The sequence below is a fragment of the Sander vitreus genome, chromosome 18 (genome assembly GCF_031162955.1).
Source record: "Sander vitreus isolate 19-12246 chromosome 18, sanVit1, whole genome shotgun sequence".
NCBI lineage: Eukaryota > Metazoa > Chordata > Actinopteri > Perciformes > Percidae > Sander > Sander vitreus.
Window position 1 is genome coordinate 22,515,731 of NC_135872.1, and position 15,752 is coordinate 22,531,482.

The 15,752-nt window shown below is 42.0% G+C and overlaps 1 protein-coding gene across 2 annotated transcripts in view; it reads left to right on the top strand.

Moving 5' to 3' along the window:
* The first annotated feature begins 3,240 nt into the window (after window positions 1–3,240).
* fam49a (family with sequence similarity 49 member A) overlaps window positions 3,241–15,752 on the top strand; it is a 46,475-nt gene continuing 33,963 nt past the window's right edge. For both annotated transcript variants that reach the window (XM_078274197.1, XM_078274196.1), the window contains exon 1: window positions 3,241–3,383. The gene's annotated coding sequence lies outside the window, so the exon portion shown is untranslated. The remainder of the gene's footprint in view (window positions 3,384–15,752) is intronic.

Here is a 15,752-nt window from a genome sequence, read left to right on the forward strand (position 1 = left end):
TTATACCTGCGTCCCGACGGCAGGAGCTGAAATTCACTATGTAAAGGGTGGAAGTGGTCTTTCAAAATGGTTCCAGCTATCCTTTGTAACTGTTTAGAATACAGGGATTTTGGGTTGAGCTGTGGCTTTCCTATCAGCTTACTGGACCACTTCACAATTCAGTTGGTGGAGCGGGCGCCCATTTATAGAGGTTTACTCCTCGACGCAGCGGGCCCAGGTTAGACTTCGACCTGCGGCCTTTCAGCTGTCCTGTCGATTAAAGGCCGAAAAATGCCCAAAAAATAATCGTAAAAAAAAAAAAAAGAAATTACTCAAACTGATTAATCGATTATCAAAGTATTTGGCGATGAATTTATAGTTTACAACTAATCGATTATTCGGTTGATTGATGCAGCTCTAGACCAAACAGTCAGTAAAGTATATGCATTCAGGTTTCTTATGTCCTATAGTAAGTTGACCTGTTAGATAGACTGGATAGTGAAAATGTCTGCTTTGTCACATAACTTTCCATCTACCTTTTGAATTACTGTCTTTAACTAAGGTATGTGTTTACAATGTCACAATACAGTCTGCATGGAGTGCTGCTCGGCTGTGTAGAAAGTGTCCCTCTAGTGCTCTCCAGTTTGCGTCCCTACTACCTTCAACCTTTCTTAAACTATGTATTTTCAATGGTTGTAACTGCACGTGTAATGTTTCCTCCCTTGGGAACTACAGTAGTGAAACAAGCAGTGATAGTTTCAGTGTTCGCTTTCACTGACCTATTTCCATCATTAGAATAAACGTAGTCATAGTCGCATAACTGACATGATTCAACACATCAGCTGATAACCATAACATGTAGTATAGTTGCTGGACCAGAGGTGGAAAGATTACAAAAATATTCTATTTAAGTAAAAGTGCTATTACTTTGATGAACTGTTACTTGGGGGCAGTGGTGGCCTAAAGGTTAGAGACGCGAGCTTGTGACCTGGAGGTTTTTACTCAGTAAGGAATGTGATTTAAAATGTAGCAGAGTGCAATACTTCAAACGTAACATACTGTACTTAAGTAAAAGTAAAATTACAGATTTAAAAAAAACGACTCTTAAAAAGTAAAAAGTACACAAAAGAAATACTCAATTACAGTGACATGAGTCACTGTAATTTGTTACTGTCCACCTCTGTGCTGGGCAGAGTAATAAACACACATACTGACTGGGTCTTAAAGTGTGTGGGTGGGTGTGTAAAGTTACTGTAAGGGAAACTGAACTGCAGCGGGGCGTGGTAGTCGAAGACGTGGGTGTACTCTGACTCCCCCATCCTCGTGGGTGTACTCTGACTCCCCCCCCCCCGTCCTCTAACCTAACTTGCCTTTGTATTCCTGTGGAGGTGTGTTTACGCTGTACATACTGTACCTTCAGCCACACTGCTGACAACAATGAGCTCCAAACCTTTCCCACATCACAGGCTCCAGCATTCGTCGTGGCAACCTGATACGGCAACACACACAGAAATGAAGCATCAGCAAGCTACATGAGGCCTTGCACTAAAAAGACTGTATGTTTTGACTGTAGAGCCTTGACATTTTAAAGGCTGTGTGTGTGTGTGTGTGTGTGTGTGTGTGTGTGTGTGTGTGTGTGTGTGTGTGTGTTTCTGTTGCTTTGCATTGCAGCCCAGGGCCAAGTATGAAAGCCCCCCACCCCATTCTAAAGACCCACTACTGTTCAAACATGCCTTTGCTTTCATCCATCAATCTTAGTGCTGGCTAAGCAGCAACAAGCAGGCAGTTTACTATGATGTGATGTAAACCCCAGCCTGGTGATGAACGTTACAGTATGAGGCCAAAAGTAAAGCATTTTGGTTGTTTAACAGAAACAGCTCAAGTGCACAAGTTATAAATAAGTTCTGCAATTCCTAATTTAAAATTGCTTGTTTTGGGCCGCAACTAACACTTTCAATATAGATTATTCTGTTGTTTATTTTCTTGAATAATTTACGTTTTTTTTATGAAATGTAAAATAAATAGTGAAATATGCCAATTATACTTTCTTAAAGACCAATATGACTCCTTCAAATTGCTAGTGTTGTCCGACCAATAGACCAAACCCCAAAGATATTCAGTTTACTATCAATTTGCTAGCTTGCCTGTATGTTTCTTTTACTAGTGTGTATGGTAATGTATAGTTAAGTAATGATTATTCTATTTTTGATATATTGTGTAGCCTGTTGTACATTTGCACTGGCAATGTACTTGCACTGACACTCTTTTGCACTATGATACCATTGCACCATTCTGCATTTTTTTCCCACACCGCTCCTTTAAACATGCTACAACCTAACTTTACTGTAAGGGCACACTATTGATATCTTCCTTTGTATTGTTGTAGTATGTATGTGCACGTGGATGTCATATGTCTGCCTATGTGTATGTATGATGTGCATAAGCTATTGGACACCTTAATTTCCTTCTCGATAAATAAAGTATATCTATCTATCTATCTATCTATCTATCTATCTATCTATCTATCTATCTATCTATCTATCTATCTATCTATATAGGCTATGACAAAGACAAGCAATAGAAATCCTCATATTTAAGAAGCTGGTACCAGCAAAAATACATATATACATATGCAACTGCTTCTTAATTTTCGGTCAACTGACTAATTATCTAATCAACAAATTTCACATCTTGAACATGATCGAAAATGATGCTTAGATACAGTGATGAGGGAAGGATACAGGTCATTTGGATGTGGATTTGTATATTTGGGTGTATGTTTGGGCCTCCTCTGAGTATGTGGACCAGCATTTGGCAATGTTGACTATGGCTTACAGATGTTTATCAGAGCACTGGAGTTGGTTCTTTACCGGTAACACCTTTTTAGAGCACTTAAACAACGTTTCTTAAACACATAAAACACTGGAAGAGGTAACATGGAAATGTAACTGGAATCCATAAAGGAAGTACAATTGAAAAAATGTAAACAAAGAATGTAATCCTTAAAGAAAGAATACACTGGGAATTAAAACACTGGGACATTACAATAGATTAAGCTTCGTAAATATTTTGTCTTTTTATTATAAAAGTTGAAGAAATCTTTGCCACGCGCTGCATATAGGAAATCATTTGCACATAGAAAAAAAAAAACACAATAGCGGATTTAATTGGCTCATTTCGCACTGTCCCTAATATTGACCAATTACAAATGTGAATGGGTGGGGCTTGAAACTGTATTTTTTCTTCTTCGTTTTTCTGGTGCCAGAGGGAGCAGAGGGAGGGGTAAGTGCTGAGAGTGTTGTTGTCTGTCGCTGCTGGGGACAGACAGAGCTGGCCAAGGTCGGTGAAAGTACTGCTGAGACCAACATAACATCCTAAAAAGTACTACCCCAAGAGACATACAGGTGAGTTTTTGTTTTAAACCAACTTTTACGCGTGTTTAGTGGGCGCTAAATTAGATTTACGTCACCTGGTGTCGTGCCAAATTGCGTATCCCCGTCAAATCAGTGACTGTCAAACGTGTTCACATGGGAAGAGATGCCGGGGAGGAAGCGCTAACTTGCTAGCTAACGTTAGCTGCTTCTGAGCGCTGAAATTAGTTACGTGGTGGCGTGAAGCGTTGTGCAAGTGTGACTAGACTTTTATTAATTTACCTCTCGTGCACTGTTTAGGCTCTCTGACTGTTTTATTGAGGGAATACCCTTTGCTGGGTTTGCTTGACAGCAGTGCCGGGCTAACAGGCGGATCCTGGCTAGCCAGCAAACTTAGCTTGCAAGTAGCAGCCGAAATTGAGCCACATTGCATTTGAGTTTTCCCAATGATTTGGTTATTGCTTTATTTCGATCCTTAATCGCTTGCTTGAATGCTTGAATGAGTGAAGTGAGCGACGGTGTGCAAAATGAAATGCTTTGGGACCCTTGTTTGCTCCAAGTTATAACAATTTAACAACTCTTCCCATCCGCAGTCACTGCGTTCACCACTAACTGACATCAATATGCTGTACTTATTCAGGCAGGTGGTTGGAACATTAACATGAGTTGTTTACTTTCTGCTGTTTTAATGTGTGAATTTCTCAACCTGTCTAACCGGGGAAAGAGCCCTCTTATACTTAAATATTTTTGGGTCACAGACTACAATTGTAGATGCCCGACAACAGCAGCTGTTTCTTTCTCTTCTCTTGACATGAGCTGCCAATGAGTGACTCTATTTCGCCCCATTGTATATTATCGGAGTACACACTTCATTACATCCAGCTACAGCAATACATCATTGTCCATGGTTCATTCAGTCCTGTATTATGAGTCAATGCAGTGTTGAGGTGTAGATGGTGGTACCTAGTAAAGCTCAGTATGTGGTAGTGGGAGGCTAAAGTTACATGGCTGGTATTGATTGTTTAGGAAATTAGTCATGCCTACAGATTTTCCAAGAACTGAGTCCACATTGGTCTGCTGTTTGAAACACAGCAACTGAATCGTGGTAACCAGTTAACTATCCAATGTAAGGGGTCTTTTAAAAAGTGTCTGGACACAAAATGAGTTACATATTTTTCGCCAGCTTAACCTTTTAAAACCAGCGTGTGATATATTTTGGTTGGTTCTGAGATCGTGGCTCTCAGCGCACTGAAATGGCGCTCTTTTGTGGGAGAGGACATACAGCAACAGCTGCACTCCTTAACGTGTGAGTGTGAGTGTGAGAGAGATGTTTTGTGTCAGTTGGTATGCCAGCCTGTAATTGCAGTGTTTTTGGAATGCTGGTTGATTATTGTCACTTATTAACATACTAGTAACTAGACAATGGCTGTTGTGGATGAACCTGATCTGTCATGGAAGAAGCTAAAATGCTTTGCATGTTCTTTGCATGGCCTACATGTAGTCTAGTTGTGTGCCGCGGTATTCACTTTAACACCACGGGGACAAGTTAGGGCACGCAGGGCTTCATACAGCCCCAAAAGGAAGGCGCCAAGTCATTACTATAAGCAGCAAGATATGAAAAGAATCCCGTATTATGTGGCACTTACAACCATATGTAAACAAAGTCTGGTATGGTTTTGGTGTTGGCAATGATTACTATACTCATCTGATAATCTTATACTTTGTTACAAGTGTGCGGCTAATGTAAACTGACTAATCACTTTATGCCGGGTTTTGTGTGGCGCTTGTGAACCATGTAAAGCTTTCAGATGCTGAAGAGAGAACACTGGAAAGAGCAAAAGACATGTCAGACTTTACAAATGTGTCTTGGCAGAGTCTGAATGCAGTGTGTGTGCTTGTTGGGGGGGCTCTGGCAGAGCAGCACTATAGCTGTTAGATTGCAGTTTAAACTCGTGTAGTTTTGGTCTCTCACCGCTCAGTGTAGGCGTCTGTGACAGAAAAACAGGATATGGCATCTCACGCCCTCTCGATCACTGGCATTTGTTTTGCACATTGTGGTTTTTAACCTGCCGTTGCATTACAGGTTGCCTGAGGCAAGCGCGGGGGGGAAAGCCTTTGTGTTACATCGCAGTGTTTCTTTTGTACTTATTTAGCACTGCTAGGCTGCCACAAAAAGAGCACTGCCACAACTTCGCAAGAAAATACAGTAAGAATGGAATGCATAAATACTAACCATAGACAAGTATGTCGAAAGATGTTAAGCATTAATCATTTGATCGCGATAAAACAGTCGGATATAACGTTTTCACCTCTGCAACGCCCACAAGAATCAAAACGGGACCAGAATATGTATTGATGTCAAACCTAAAGCAAAACTACAAAGCAACTCATGCTTCACATCACTTTTAGATGTGTTGTCATGATCAAAGAGTCACCTTATCCCCCTGAAACACAGTTAGCAAGCTGGCATTGATGCTACCTTCTGATGTGTGAAATATAATGACCCCAGCCATTACAGTCGTATTACAAAGGTAGGCATCCAGCTACTGAAATTGCTGCTTAAAGCTCTCACCAGGCTGGATAAAGGTAATGTGATATTTTGCTGTTAAGCTGTTCTCCAACTCCAAATGCTTGCAGCAGCGGTTTTTGTTTTAAGAGTCCAGCTATGAATCCCAAATTGCTTTTGTGACACTAAAATGAGAAATCCCAAAGGATTTCCTTTCAGCACTGCACACTGTGCCAAGTCTGATATCTGATTTTTGGTTTTAGCTGACCAAGCAGTTTTATATCAGCATTTCACTTTTGATGCCAACTGAGGTTAGCATGGAACACTGCTGAGACACATTTGATCACTCACTTTTTATTCTGTGTCAACTTTTGGCCAGCATTATAGTTCCTTTTCCTGTGTTCATTCAGCTGAAGAATGAGAAGGTCACTGGTGCATCAAGAGAAAACAAATAGCCCAGAAAGTAACAACCGTTATTTTTAAGCTAACAACAAGTATGGCAAGTGTTTACAGGTATGACCTGGACAAAGTCATTGTAAGGGTTGGGTATCGTTTGGGTTTTTTCCGATACCGGTGCCTGAACTGATTTTAAAAAGTGGGGAGGAGGGGTAAGAGCACAAAACGACGTGTCTGCGACATTAAAGAACGGCTTGGCCATATGGTCAAAATTAAATGATTTATTAATAATGTAATAACAACTTATTTCACCAGTGAATTGCTGTTTAATGACAAAAACTACCACCAGATGGGGAAAAGGGTATTTTACAATAACTTTGAATGCACCACGAGGCTTAAGGTCGTGACACACTAACCCGATAATCGTCCGTCGGACAGTCTGGCGAGGTCAGTGACTCGAGTCTGTTCGGTGTATTCCGTGCTGTCGTCCGTCCGAGGCGCCGTCGGCCTTCATTTTGGCCGATTTGACATGTATAATCGGAAGGCGGGCACTGCCGGCAGTCGGACTCAAATGACCCATCTGATTGGTAGAGTGCTAACCCGGAAACGAGGAGCGGGATGAGCGTGACTACAGTCTCTCAAAATCTGACGAAAATCTTTTAAACTGACCTTTGTTGATCTGAAATGAAGACAGATTCAGCAACTGCACGACCTATTTCTCGCTTAAAATGTTTTCAGAAACACGTTTCGGTGAAATATTTCAGTGAAATATGAGATGGTATTCTGAACAAGTCGCCATGACAGTCTGTCTTTGAATTTCCGGAGAAACCAGACCCACGTGACGCGTTTGTCCAATCAGCTGCCGGTTTTCATTTTTGGGCGACGATACAGATTAGCGCCGCCTGCTGTTATGGAGACGTATTACGTCTCGTCGCTTCGGTGTGTTCCGAGGCACTTTTTTGACCAACTCGGGGAGACTGATCAGCCCAACTTCCTTTTCTGCCGAGGGCCGGCCGTCTGGTTGGTGTGTCAGGGGCTTTAGGCTACCGGTTTCAAGTGAACGCATCGTCTGGGCAGCTGCAGACCGTTGGACGTCCTGCTGTTGGAATCCTCTACAGTGAAATACAGTCGCACTTTACACCGTTTAGCTGTCAGCAATTTAACTGTCTAAGCTAACGTTACCTGCTGCCAAGTGTAGGGTTAACTAGCGTCACGTAGAGCGATGCCTCTGTTGCCTTTTAACGTCCGTCTCGGAGCATCAGAGAGCAGCGCAGACATTTAAGTGACACCAAAAACAAACGTTGCTGTTCGGTCCGGTAGATACCACCCGTTAAGGCAGCGGTGCCATATTGGCACCGGGTTTCGGATCCCAACCCAAGTCATTGTCTCCAGAACTAAAATTACTAAAATAAAATATGTGAGGTCATAATGGCTACGTTGTGCACATCCTTTCAGGAGAAGCTGTCGTTACACTTTGTTTTAATTGTCATAATTTGATTCAGGCTGAACAAACTGGCTAAGAAGTCCCTCAGCTCCTGGCTCTCAGTGCTCGGCTCTCCTCCTGTTGTCAGCCGCTAATCGTCCAGTTTGCCGTGGACCCCCCAGCCAGCGCTGACTCAGCCAACGCTGCCATCTGGGCTGGAACAGAAAACCCAACAGACTTCTCACTGGCTCTAGAGCCTCAGATGCTCAGCTAACTGTGTGTGAAAGGGAGAATAAACTGTATACAGCAACGTGAAGACAGAAGTTAACTAAACTATTCATCAATGTGTTTGGACTCAATGTAGGCAGTGTAGGTGAAGAAAAGGACTTCAATAAAGTTTCTTCTTTTCTATGCCTTTACCATGTGCATATGAGATGTTGGTGTGACTTCAACTTCAAAAAAGATCCAATCAAGTGTAGGGCTGGGCGATGGGGAGAAAATCAAATATCGCGATATTCTTGACCAAATAGCTCAATATCGATATTGCGGCGATATTCTAGGGTTGACAATTGGTGCTCTAACAAAAATATCGTCCCATTTAGATTTTAGATAAATAATCATCAGTAATGTGGACATAATGTCTAAGTGGGGAAAAGGCAAATAATAGAACAGCTACAACAGTCTGGTAAAAGTACATCACTTTACTGTAATGCAGCCTTTAAAACCAGTAAAAGACAACACTTATGTCATATCACGATATCCAAAATCTAAGACGATATCCAGTCTCATATCACGATATCGATATAATATCGATATATTGCCCAGCCCTAATCAAGTGTAGGGTTGGGCATCGTGTTGATTTCAATTCCGATTCTTCCGTTGGATTCCGGTTCTTATCGATTCTCGATTCTGATGATTTGAGGGGTGGAGTTGAAACAGGTCACATGCCTATTTCACAGATAAGAGGACATTTTTATTTTGATTCTATGGTGATTTACAGTTTTACTGGGTTTTTTTCAATATAAAATAAAGCCACACTAGAGCGCCACTTACTGCGCTCCACGGCTGCAACACAACAAGCGCCCTGGCTGCTACGGAAAACCCAAACTTGCTCATGTTAATTGGGAACCGATGATCGGATTTGAAATAGAGATGGTCCGATACCATTTTTTGCTTCCCGATACCGATTCCGATACCTGAACTTGCGTATCGGCCGATACCGAGTACCGATCCGATACCAGTGTGTCATATATTTTATTATGTTTTGACAACTGTATACTACTATCCCTGTATGGATGTGATGATATTTCTATCTTTGTTATCGGTCTGGCTCAGGTTAAACTCTCAAACAATGAACGCCACAGAACTTTCTTTTATTATGTAGTTTGACAGTCAGTTATAACGGAAAAAGAACATAAATAAACTACTTTTAACGTAGATTTTCTTCAGGGCTTTATTACGTGGTATCGGTGCATAAACTCCAGTACTTACTGATACCAGCGTTTTAGGCAGTATCGGAGCCGATACCGATACTGGTATCGGAACATCTTTAATTTGAAACCAAATCTTCCAATAAAAAAACGATTCCATCGGAATCGTAGTTTTTAAAAGGATTCCAAGTTGGAACCGGTTCTCGATGCCCAATCCTAATCAAGAGCTATAAATGAAAACTAGGGCTTTGACGCCGAACTTCGCTATTCGAATATAATTTGAATATTTAAAAAAATATTTATGTAGTAAAAAAAAATAAAAAAAATAAAAGATTGTTGAATTCCGTTGAGCTGCTGCAGATTCAGGGTCCTGACGTTGCTGTTTTAAAGGAAACGCTGTAAAATGTACCGGAATTGACGAACATGTAGGATGTTACTACAGACCTTCCTGTAATCTTACGTTGCAACGTCTGCTGTAATTAATGTGTTATGTATGATTATCATCAGCTGGAGCGTGCAGTGCGTGCTTGACGCCACGCTTTGCAAAGCGTTATCGTTCAGCAGTGTGGATGCTCACATCGTTCTAGGTATGTTCGTTGTTATTGTTCTTGGTGTGGATGGCCCTTTAACGTTATTAGTGACACCTGTGCTTTTTTTTTTTCCAACAATGATGAGGCAAAATGTCTGCTGTGCAAAGGGCCTATGACTCGGGGCCATCATTTTAGCCGTAATTGTGTACCCACTTGCACAAGGAGCCTTTTCAGTCCCACAATTTGGCAAAGCAGGATTAATAAATCTCAGCTGTTAGAACGGCTTATCTCTTCAAGCTTAAAGTGTTTTAACGGTTAAGCCACCAGTGTTCAGTGTTCACCGAGACTAATGTCCTCCAGTCAGAATTCTATTGAAATATTTTTATTCGTTGCCGGCCGTCCTCGATCCCCTCCTGTTTTTTTGTTTTTAGTTTTTTTTTTTATCTCTTTCAGGAAATTAGGGTGTGTGTGTGTGTGTAGTCGACCATGGCTGTGTCACAATAAAACACCATGCGAAATCACTGTCTGCTCCGAGTTCCTGTTTTACCCCCCGACTGCCCTCTCCTTATCTGTCTGTGAGAATTGAAAAGTGTGTGTTTCGAACTGCGCTGCTTTATGACCCCGCACACTTCCCGCTCACGTTTCACTTTTTATACTCACATCCTGTCAGCGGGACAACAGCTCTCTGTAAGTCTGTTTGCTGTGCACTTTCAGTAGGCTCTCACTGGCTGCTATTGTGCAGAGGCCGTGCTTGTAATTGTCGGTCCTGTTAAGTTTATTGCCCCTCAAGTGCTCCAATATTGCTGTTACTATGTTTTGTTCTTTGGTTTGTCGTAATGTTGTTTGCTCATGTAACAACATAGACTCTCCACGGAAATCATTTAAGCTTGTTTTATGGTCGGAAACTGAATTCTTTTGGTTCACTAAGAGGCTTTCAAACCCTCCATCTTTCAAAACACAGCCCACGTGTGCTAATGCGCGGCTATGTTTAATGAGGTTTATTTATTTCACAGTTAACTTATCTGCTTTGAATATTGTTGTGATGATATTCAGTGTGATGCTGCCTCATGTCAGATAAGTAACCTGTTGTTTTTGAAATCTGAGCGGTGATACGACTGGCTCATTTAAAATGCACACCATCTGTCCTATTGATCTTTTTCTTTTTTCTTTTTTGCAAACTACTTTCAATAACAGGCTTCTTTGCTTTGGCAGTTTATTTATGCACGAATGCCCAAAGCTCATGCTTTCTAGGCCACTGGAAAATTGGAAAGCTTTGCAAAATGTGTTACAGTACAAAAGCTAAGTTGAAAGTTCTAAAACTACAAGATCAACAGACTGAATTAGTCTCATCCTTTCAGTCCTTGTCACCTGTCCTATTTATGTCATGTTTTTACAGAGTTGACTGCCATTTAACACAACGTTGTCACTCTTCTGCTCTGTGAATCACACTTTCTGGTTTATGAAGTGAAATTACCTGCAAAGCCACTTCTCTTTTGCTGGCACGATGCTACTGCCAGATCTGTGTTTTGAAAGCATATTCAGTTGGAATGTAAAAAAAGGTTTGTGATACAAATGTGCAACAATATGCATCACCGAGTGGACCACTAGCTGAATTTATAAAGCATCATATTTAGCCTTGGCAATGATTAGAGCGCTGACCGTGTGCTGCCGCCCCACCTGTTTTTCTGCAGTTCCACAGCTGGCAGAAGGATCTTGGCCTCTGCCTCTGGCTGGCTTTTTGCAATTCAGCAGCACTCTCACTGATCTCAGCGGCTGCAGGAATCCAGAGATCTGGCGTTGGTTGTCTTCTGCACACGTGCCGCATGATGGTTTGCGTACACAGTGTCACAGCCACACACACACACACACACACACGCACACACACACACGGGTTAGCCCCGAAGAAAGCGACAACTTCAGCACAAGCTCACTAACTTAAAGGGGACATATTATGCTTTTCTGTATTTTCTGTCATATCTGCAATGTTATAATGATGGAGTTTCATGTTAAACGTGGCCAAAACTTCAAATAATGAGTTAAATGTATTATAGAGAAATCCCTGTGAGCTAAAATGCTCCGATTTCAACAGTGTTTTTTTGTTGTGTTACGCAACTCTAAGCCGGCCTTCTCTGATTGGTCATCTGCTCCAGGTAGGCAGGACTGGAGTGTATTTTTTTTAATTTTTTTTTATTAAGCTACTGATGTAATAACTGTCATATGTAACTACATTACTACATTCTAACGGCAGTAAAATATGTCATCTTGGCTGCTAGTGTTGTTAAATTCCCAATTCCGGGTCACATTACTCCTGAAACATTACCGGTTATGTCGTATTTGGTTTAAAAGCCTTTATCTGTGATTTTTGACTGTAGAAAGTGCTGCTATAGTCTATCAGTGTCCACTGCTCAACTATAGTAGGAAAAGGACATTTGGCTCAGATATGTTGCATGATTACTGAGTGAGTGCACTTGATCTCGGCCTTGGTCACGCCAACGGACCTGTCTGATGACAGACACCAACGGCATGCTCTGTACCGGTCAGGTATCGTCTGCTAGACCAATCTGAAGTGATTCGCTCTAATCCTTCACAGCAGAGCCAGTGTTTACGGAAAGCCATAAATAGGTTTGCTATCATAAGGAACACCCCTGTCCACCACTCCCTGCGTTGGTATAGCCAGTTTTTGCAGACGTTACCCGGAGACCATTTCTCTGAGCTGTGAACAACAATCTCAGCCTCTTTTGTATCCTCTGTCTCAGTGTTGAAGGATTCCTGAATCAGTTAGTGGTTCACTTTAAGGCTGGGTAGTATTAGCAAAATGAAATATCACAATGTTGGAAATATGAAAAAAATAATTAGAAAAGATCACTATCAATCATGCAGATGATGATAATGCAGGTCAATTCACTGATCCTTTTTTAGCCTATTAAAAGAATAGCTCAACATTTTTGGGAAATATGCTTCTTAGCTTTCTTAGTTTGATAAACTGAGGTGTATAAAAAAAAACAACTTTTAGATCTTGACTGTTAAGGGTGCAGTGGCTTGTTTTTTGTATGGATCAACAAATAAGAATTAACATGTAAGTTTAGTGAGCTTTAGAGGTGCTGGTAGGTTGATTGTGTTACATTCAGAGAGGGCCAGGTTGGCTGTTTCCATTTTGCTAAGCATACTAGATTCATATTTAGCTGAAAGAGATGAGAGAGTTATCGATTTTTCTCATCTAATTGGCAAGAAAGCTTTACTGCTTCGTAGGGCTGGGTATCGGTACTCAATACTTTTAATGTATCAACCGAAGTGACCCAGTACCCAACCAGTCAAACGATACCTGCATTCGATTCTTTTTGTACCCAGATCTAGAAAAGAATGACTATTTGAATGGTTTTGCTCGCTATGGTTCTACCGCGGCAGCTAGTGGTGGTGGCATTTTACGCAACTAAATGCTCCCGTTCACATGATGGGAATGAAGTAGAAAAAAGGCCCTAGACGTTATCCAGTCATGATATCACAATACCGATAACTGACAATATATTGCACAGCTCTAGTTCACTTCCCTCTAATGCAAGAAACGTATGTGTCCACCTGGAGTTTTGCAAGTGGCTTTGGATAAATGCATTTATCAAATTACTTTTTGTCTGAAAACATCAAAGCGGACTTTAACTTTTAACTTTCTGCAAAAAAAGTCAGAATTAGTTCATTTCATAACTTTTAGGTCATGTATTTATGGCAGTAGCACACCTGTTTGAGTATATCCGTTAGGGTGATCTTCTCTTACTACCAGGGTCAAGGTAGCTTCTGTTAGCCTAGCTTGGGTGCCTCCACCCAGCAGAGAAGGAGCCTGTAGTGGTGGAGATTTTGCTTGTTGCGCTCACATACACACTCAGTAACACTGGTTTCACACAAGACTCAGTCACACACAGACATGGTTCCCTTTGTATCTGCAGTGCTGTTGACATGCAGGGCTTGGCAGAACAGAAGTGGCATTGAGCAGAGACGTAGGAGGAATTTCTACGCCTGGAGTCCCACTCTACGCTGCAATGGCTGCTAACAGCCAGGCAGCCAGTCTGCCTCCTCCTCCTCTCCAAATACCAAACGCCCTCCTTAACTTTCCTACTTGCTTTTTGCCTTGATTTCTTTTCCTCCTTGCATTGTTCTCTTCATGCATGCACTCCTATGTGCCTTGGCAGTCTGTCTCTCTCTCTATCCCACTTTCTCTTTCTCAGCATTGACATTGACAGAAGCCCCCCCCCTCCTCAGCTCTCTGAAGAGAATGATGAAATGATCACTGTGTGTTTTGTCACTGTTGCCATTATCAGCATCCCTTTTCCCTCTCTCTACAGCAGGGGCCAGATGTGGAGCAGGGATAGTGCTGAGTTTGTAATGTGCAAGTGTAAAATGAGGCAGCAGGCCCAGCTGACTGAAGCAGCGGGCACACAGAGCCAGCAGCTGAACACAGCCGAGTACTGCAGTAGTGTGCTGCAGTGTCACTCACTCAAGTGTAGGGTTGGGCATCGTTTTGATTTGAACAGTTTTGATTCCGGTTCTTATCGATTCTTTGAGGGGTGGGGTTGAAACGGGTCACATGCTTGTGTCACAGATGAGAGGAATATTTTATTTAGATTCAATAGTGATTTACAGTTTTACTGGGCTATTTTAGCCACACTTTAGAGCGCCGCTTACTGTACTCCATGGCTGCAACACAACAAGCACCTGGCCACTACGGAAAAACCAGAAATTTGGAACCGATGATCGGATTCAACACCACATTTTCCAAACGATTCCAATAAAGTAACAATTCCATTGGAATCATAATTTTTTTTAAACAATTCCAAGTTGGAACCGGTTCTCCAATTCTAATCGTGTGTGTGTACGTGTAGCTGTGTGACATGCTATGTATGGTTTCTGAGTGAGAGCATTTCAGAGAGCAACAGGAGTACTTAAAAATGAGCTGTGCTTGATGTACGAGTCCTAACTGCTGAAGAGTGTTCTTCAGTGTGTGTAAAGTGTTTAGAGCACAGTTAGTAGAGCGAAACAGTTGAGTCCTGTGCTGGTATGTGAAGTAGACTGTAAGAGGGAAGGATAACGAGTGTCTATGATACAGCAGAGAGAAGCAAGGCTGCCATTGTGGTGGTGCTGGCCAGGGTTCTCCGTCTCCACCCAGCCCACCCTCTACCCTTCCTTCCAGCAGCACCCCACGCCCCCCAGCCTGTGTCCATATTAGGGCAAAACTCAGCCAACCTCCCCTGGAGCGGAGCTCAACCCCCCAACACGCCCTGCTGTCACATTTGCTCCAGCAAAGGGAGCCTAAGGGAGACGCAGCTCCCCTAACCCAATTTGAAGGCCTGTTTTCCTGGCCAGTCAAAACAGCACAAGGATTCAAGAAATGGATGCAGAAGGCCAAGGCCAATCTTGTTTAGTTTTTTTTTAGTGGATGGTGTGTTTTAATGTTTACTTTTTAAGGACGTGTAGTTAATGGGCTTAACTTGAGCAGAGCTTGACCATATGCCACTAAGGTGATCACTTTGCTCCAAAATGCCACGTAGTTTCATATGTGCATACAGCCTTAGTTAAGATAATGGAATCCATAATCCTGGCTGCGTTGGTGCCAAGCTCTACTTATTCTGCAATCATTAACTCTATCAATTTCGATCACAGACTACCCAACTCTACTTAGTTCTTAAAGGAACACGCCAACTTATTGGGACTTTAACTTACAAACTGGGAACTATTCTCAGAAGGCGAAGCACTGCTACTTCTGCTACTTGGGCGGAGTGATTTGCTCGCAGCACCTGAAAAGCACCGTCACGGGGCTTTTCAGTTAGCTTTTTTTAATAGCTTTAATACTTCTTCCATGATTGTTTTGCCTCAGTAGGCACAGAGGTAGTGAGTATGCACAGATTATACCAGACCAAAGGTCAAAACCACATAAGTAGATGTTTACTCATTAAGAGGCAAGGGCTCCTGTGCTTCGTTGCCAACTTTATTAGGGTATTTTACTGGTAAATGCTCACCAATAAGACCAAGTAATAGGATTGGGCATCGAGAACCGGTTCCAACTTGGAATTGTTTTCAGAAATTCCAATTCCAATGGAATCGTTTCTCCATTGGAATCGTTTCGAATCT